Source organism: Camelus ferus, chromosome 8 (assembly GCF_009834535.1).
Source record: "Camelus ferus isolate YT-003-E chromosome 8, BCGSAC_Cfer_1.0, whole genome shotgun sequence".
Taxonomy (NCBI): Eukaryota; Metazoa; Chordata; class Mammalia; order Artiodactyla; family Camelidae; genus Camelus; species Camelus ferus.
Window position 1 is genome coordinate 71608071 of NC_045703.1, and position 6431 is coordinate 71614501.

The following is a 6431-nucleotide window of genomic DNA, read 5'->3' on the forward strand; positions in this document are numbered from 1 at the left end:
ACTCAGCAATAAGAAAACAAACAACCCAATTTTAAAATATGCAAAAGAACTGAACAGACACCTCATCAGACAAGGCATACAGACTGAGTTGTAGGTGTTCCCAAGAGGGTGAGCAGGACCATGCTGATCTCACCTCCTCTCATGTGCACACCCAAACTACAACAGTTTTTTTAGGTTTTTTTTGGGGGGGGTGGGTAATTAGGTTTATTTTTCTTAAATTCTCATTTTTTTTTAATGAAGGTACTGGTGATTGAACAAAAGTTATATCAGACAGAAAGGACTTTAAAACAAAGACTATTGCAAGAAACACAGAAGGACACTACGTAATGATCAAGGGATCAATCCAAGAAAAAGGTATAACAATTGTAAATATATTTGCACCCAACATAGGAGTACCTCAATATGTAAGGCAAATATTAATAAAATAAAACTCCCAACAAACAAAAGTCCCGGACAAGATAGCTTCACAGGTGAATTCTACCAAATATTTGGAGAAGAGTTAGTACTTGTTCTTCTCAAGCCATTCCAAAAAATTGCAGAAGAAGGAATGCTTCCAAACTCACTCTATGAGGCCAGCATCACCCTGACACCAAAACCAGACAAAGATATCATGAAGAAAAGAAAATTATAGGCCAATATCACTAATGAACATAGATGCAAAAATCCTCGAAAAAATATTAGCAAACCAAATCCAACAATGCATTACAAGGATCATACACCATGATCAGGCGGGATTTGTCCCAGGGATGCAAGGATTGTTCAATATCCACAAATCAATCAATGTGATACAGCACATTAACACACTGAAGTATAAAAACCAGATGACCATCTCAACAGATGCAGAAGAAGCTTTTGATAAAATTCAACATCCATTTACGATAACAACTCTCTAGAAAATGGGCACAAAGGGAACATGCCTCAACATAATAAAGGCCATCTATGACAAACCCACAGCTAACACCACACTCAGTGGTGAAAAGCTGAAAGCTTCCCCTCTAAGATCAAGAACAAAACAAGAAGTCCACTCTCACCGCTTTTATTCAACATAATGTTGTAAGTCTTAGTCACAACAATCAGACAAGAAAAAGAAATAAGAGGCGTCCATATCGGAAAGGAAGAAATAAAACTGTCAATGTTTGTAGATGCATGATACTATATTCAGAAAACCCCAAAGATACCACCAAAAAACTACCAGGGCTCATCAAACCAGTAGTTACTAGAAGGGAGAAGGAAGAGAACATGGGCAAGACAGTAAGAGGTACAAACCACCAGGTATAAAATAAATAAGCTACTGTTAAGTAAGGAGCCGCTGAACAGCACAGGGGATGGAGCTGATACTCCATCATGATGACAAAGGAAGTATAATTATAAAAGATTTGAATCACTAAGTTGTATACCTGAAACTAATATAATACTGTAAATCAAATATACCTCCATAAAAATATATGCATATTGAAAATAAACATTTGAAATAGGTTCAGTATCATGTCATTAGGGAAATGCAAATTAAAACAATGGGATGATAAATGTGTCACTACACACCTATTAGAATAACCAAAATCCAGAACACTGGCAACACCTAATGCTGGCAAGGATGAGGAGCAACAGGATCTCTCGTTCATTGCTGCTGGGAATGCAAAATGGTACAGCTACTTTGGTAAATAGTTTGATGGTTTCTTACAAAACTAAACATAATCTTACTGTAGGATCCAGCAGTCATACTCCTTGGCGTTAACCCAAGTCAGTCGAAAACTCACATTCTCACAAAAACCTGCACACAGACATTTACAGCAGCTTTACTCGTAATTGCCAAAACTTGGAACCAGCCAAATGTAAACTAGTACCTCCAGACAATGGAACACTATTCAGCACTAAAAAGAAGTGAGCTACCAAACTGCAAAATGACAGGGAGAAACCTTAAATACACATTACTAAGTGGAAGAAGCCAATCTGTAAAGATGATGTACTGTATTGTTCCAACCATAAGACATTCTGGAAAAGGCAAAACTATGGAGACAATACAAAGATCGTGGTTGCCAGGGGTTAGAAGAAGAAATGGGTGATTTTTAGGGCAGTAAAACTATTCTGTATGATATTGTAATGGTGGGTACATGACCTTACCTTATGCATTTGCCAAAACCCATAGAATGTATACCAAAAGTGACCCCTGATATAAACTATAGACTTCAACTAGTAATAAAGTATCAATATTTGTTCGCCAATGGTAGGACACGTGCCACCTCAACACAAGATGCTAACAGTAAGGGGAACTGTCGTGGGGAAGGAGTGGAAGGGAAGGCATAGGGAGATACACGGAACGCTCTGACCTTTCTGCTCAACTTTTCTGTAAACCTAAAACTGTTTTGAAAAATAATGTCTATCAAAAAAAAAAAAATAGGGGCACTTACAGGAATGATCTACCGTAGGGCTTGGCAGCCATGGTTGACAGTTTGAATCAATGTTGTCTTTCTACAGTAATTTGAAGACTAAGAACTATTGCAGTTTGTACCTCTACCCCTTCTCATTCTTTCTTTCGTCTGTATCTTGCTCTTCCTTCTCAGCTACGGACGCTATGGCACAGGAGAAAGACCAGCCACCGCGTTCTGGAGCTCACCCAGCACCGGGCACCCCTCACTGCTAGCGAGGTGGACCCCCAGAATCCTATCTGCTCAGCTTCACCAATGAGAAGACTGAAACTCACAGCAATTTAAGCAACTACGAAACATTGGTACCAAAGTAAAAGCTGCTCGAATCCGGCCCTGGGTGGATCTCGAGTGTCCCCATCCACCCCATCCATCCATTTTAAGGGAAGTGGGAAGCTACTTCTGCACTAGCCAACAGCTTCACCAACCTGCAAACAGGGCAAACGATAGGCATTTAGACAGATGGGCCAAAGGCGGGCATTTTGCATTTTAACTTCTGTATATAGCTCCCCAATGCGAAAAGAGAATAAAGGCCTGTTTGAAAGATTTCCACATCAAAATATACCAAATGAAAAAGAAGTATGCACAAAGTAATAGGACCTTGCATTTATTACAGGTTTATTATGGGCCAGGTACTGGAATTGACATCTTGCCTCATCTCATTTTATTTTCAAAAAATCATATAAAATAGGTATGATTTTTGTTTTCCAGATCCTGAAACAGTCTCACCAAAACTAAAACCTGCTCAGCGTCTCCCCACTAGTAAGAGGCAGAGAGCCAGGATCCAAAACTTGAGATGCCTCCACATCCCAGTGTCTGATGACAATGCAATTCCACTCTGCACACTCACACGTTACACTTGCGCATTTACACACTCACGTACACCCACATTCACACCTCACCCTCGCCTTCACACAGGCACATGCACGCACACTTTCACCCTCAGGCACACTCACACTCACTCACACACATTCAAACAATAACACGAATGAATTTCTCGTATAACCAAAAGGTACCCAATACTGAAACAATTAGATCCCCTGAGAGTTGAGGATTGATCTCTCCCAAACATCACCGTCCTTTAAAGGGCAGGTCTAAAGTGAAGTAATGATTGTATCATTGAATTGTATAAATAACTGGGAGTAAGTGGAACCTTCTGGAATAAGGAACTTAGAGTGCTGGTGAAAATGGTCCACAAAATTATTAATGAATAAACATGAATATGCCTGTTGTTTTGTGCTGCACACAATCCTATAATAGGAAAAATGAGAATTATATAGATACTCTATTATAAAAGACAACCTTATGCGACACGGGCTTCTTTCAGAGCTCTGTCAAAACAGACCTGTCACTCTGATGTCAAAAAGGGAGTTAATTTTTGTGCATCGCCGTGCCCAGCCTTTCCCGGTACTGTCACCTGCGCTGCCCTGAACTGACTTTCCCGGAGGTGGTTCTGAAGACACTGGCGCGAGGCACCCCCTCTGGGGGCGGCTGCCCGCCCCCCTTCTCTGCTCGCTCCGCTCTGCTTTTCTCTGGAAACCCTCTAACACTTTCCCTGTCCTTCCCGCAGTTGCTTGGCCATCAAGTTGTCTGGATAAACACACGTCCAGCAGTGACCCTCAGCTGCCACACCCAGGAGGGGCTGTGCAGGCCTCCCGGGGCTTCACGGGGTATCACCTGGGGCAAGTTTGCTGGGAGTGCAAATGGGCCAGCACCTCAGCTGATCTGCACCCCTGATGTTCATCCTTCCTTGCCCGGGAAATGGCCCTGCTGACAGTACCCTGCGCACACAGAGGAGCTCAAAAGGAAACCTGCCATGTTGTCCCCCGCCCCCCACACGCATCGGATTGCCCTTTGGATTAGGCTGCAGCAACAACAGGCATTTGGGTTTTGGGGGGTTTGGTGTTTTTTAGTTTTTATTCTCTCCATGTTCATTGGAAGCCCTGGCTCATATAAAGCTGCTGAATTCAATAGTTAAAACAAGCATCTTAACTGGGAAAATTCTACAACTAGATTGCGTTTACACACCTCTCCCCAGCTCATCCAAAATTTGGAGAAGAGGTTTCCTCATGTCTTCTTGGCCATTTGTTTGCCCACTGGGGCCAGTGGAGCTTTTTCCCCAAATGGTAGAGCCAAGCAGGAATCTATCCTGCAGTCCTGGCCAGTGTTTGCAATGGCTGAATGGGGGACGGGTCATATGTGACAGTCAACTAGCAAATTACTAGCAGAGCAGTCAACAGTCTCACCCTTTCACATAAAGTTCACAAAATAATAGTAATTATTATTACTCTCTAATATCATCTAGAATCAAATCTCCCCAGCGATTCCCTAATGTCTTCTACTGCAGATTTTATCTGTTCTTAAACCAAGCTCCAATCAAGGTTCACAGTTCATTTTGGTTGTTACGTGTCTTGAGTCCCTTTAATCAATAAAGCCTCACGCCCTGGTTCCCAGCCCCACCTGCACCTCCACAACATTGAAGCTGTGAAGAAACCAGGCCACTCTTCTGCGGAATGTTCTGCTTTCTGGATTTTACTGATTGTTTCCTCATGGTGTCATTTAACTGATTCTCCTGTCCCTTGCATTTCCTGTTCACTCTAAGTAAGATTTAAATAGGGTAACCATATAGTGTATCATCCAGACTGGAATACTTTTGAGTAAAAAGGGCCCTTATTAATAACTGCACTGGATAACAAGCAGGAAATAGGTGCAAATAGATGACTCTTTTTTTTTGTATGTGTATATATATTTATTGAAGTATAGTCAGTTTACAATGTTGTGTTAATTTCTGGTGTACAGCAAAACACTTCAGTCACACATGAACATACATGTATTTGTTTTCAGATTCTTCTTCACCATAAGTTACTACAAGATGTTGAATATAGTTCCCTGTGCAAATAGGTGGCTCTTGATTGAGTTTGGGAGAACCGTTCAGGCAAGGACACATCTTAGGTGATGCTGTTCGCTTCACATTACCTCGATGCTCAGTCTGATGACTTGGTTAAGTGGTGGGACCCTTAACCATGGGACCCTCCTTGTATGGGTTCACTTTTACTATCTGCAATTATAAGTAATTTGTGGAGTCATTACTTTGTGGGGAACCCAGAGAATAGCTTCATCTTCACCAGCTATCGTCTGATCGTTTTGAACCCATTGGTGATCCTTGTCAAACCTATGATTTCCTTGGCAGTTGCAAAATGGTTCTTTGCTAAATCCATCATTTCTCCTACATTTATTAGACCTTGCATTTTTCATGATGGAGCACTTTTTCTCATTAGCCAGGGTGAACTACAGTCCCTCCCATAAAGTCATGGTAAATCCTTTGCCTTTATAATGTTTAGAATGAGGACTTGCAATGACTGTCACCTCAAAAGGGGAAGCAATGCGTTTTCTCTCTTTTGAGTATTTCTATTGCTTGAGGATTTTTATTTATTCAATATTTTATAATTATTTATAATAATATTCTTTTTTACAGTAAATTTTGAATATGATCATGTTTAGGTACATTATAGTCTAAAAATGTAGCAAATGACTAAAGCATTGCAGTCAATTTTAAAATAAAAATAGGTATATTTGGAATATATTCTTAATCTTTAATCTTGAAATAATGAAAGACAAATATAATATTTACACACCAAATGCCTCCTCTTTCTGAGCAGAACACAGCAGTGTGCTCGTTCATTATGGTTTTCTGTGTGTTTTGTTTTCTCTACTTTATGTCGTAGGATATAATCTAGTTATTCCGAAATACAGCAGACTAGGCAGGCAAGGGTGTCAGTAAATTCAGGTCACATTCTATTATTGGGCAAAGCCTGAAGTTAACGGCTCCGAGAGTAAGTCTGTCTTCTGTCTGCGCCCAGCTGAAGCAGCCACTGCGGCCCAGCGGCGCGTCAGGCCGCACGCTCTTCCATACGTACCTGAACACGTATAATTTTAAAATGTCCGCGCTTAGTTGGAAAATCCGGTAGCTTTAAAGCTTTTGTTAACATTACATTTCTCAAAAATATA

The 6431-nt window shown here is 40.9% G+C and overlaps 1 protein-coding gene across 6 annotated transcripts in view; it reads right to left on the reverse strand.

The window, feature by feature from the left end:
- PDE10A (phosphodiesterase 10A) overlaps positions 1-6431 on the reverse strand; it is a 537273-nt gene that overhangs the window by 363407 nt on the left and 167435 nt on the right. The window lies entirely within an intron of this gene.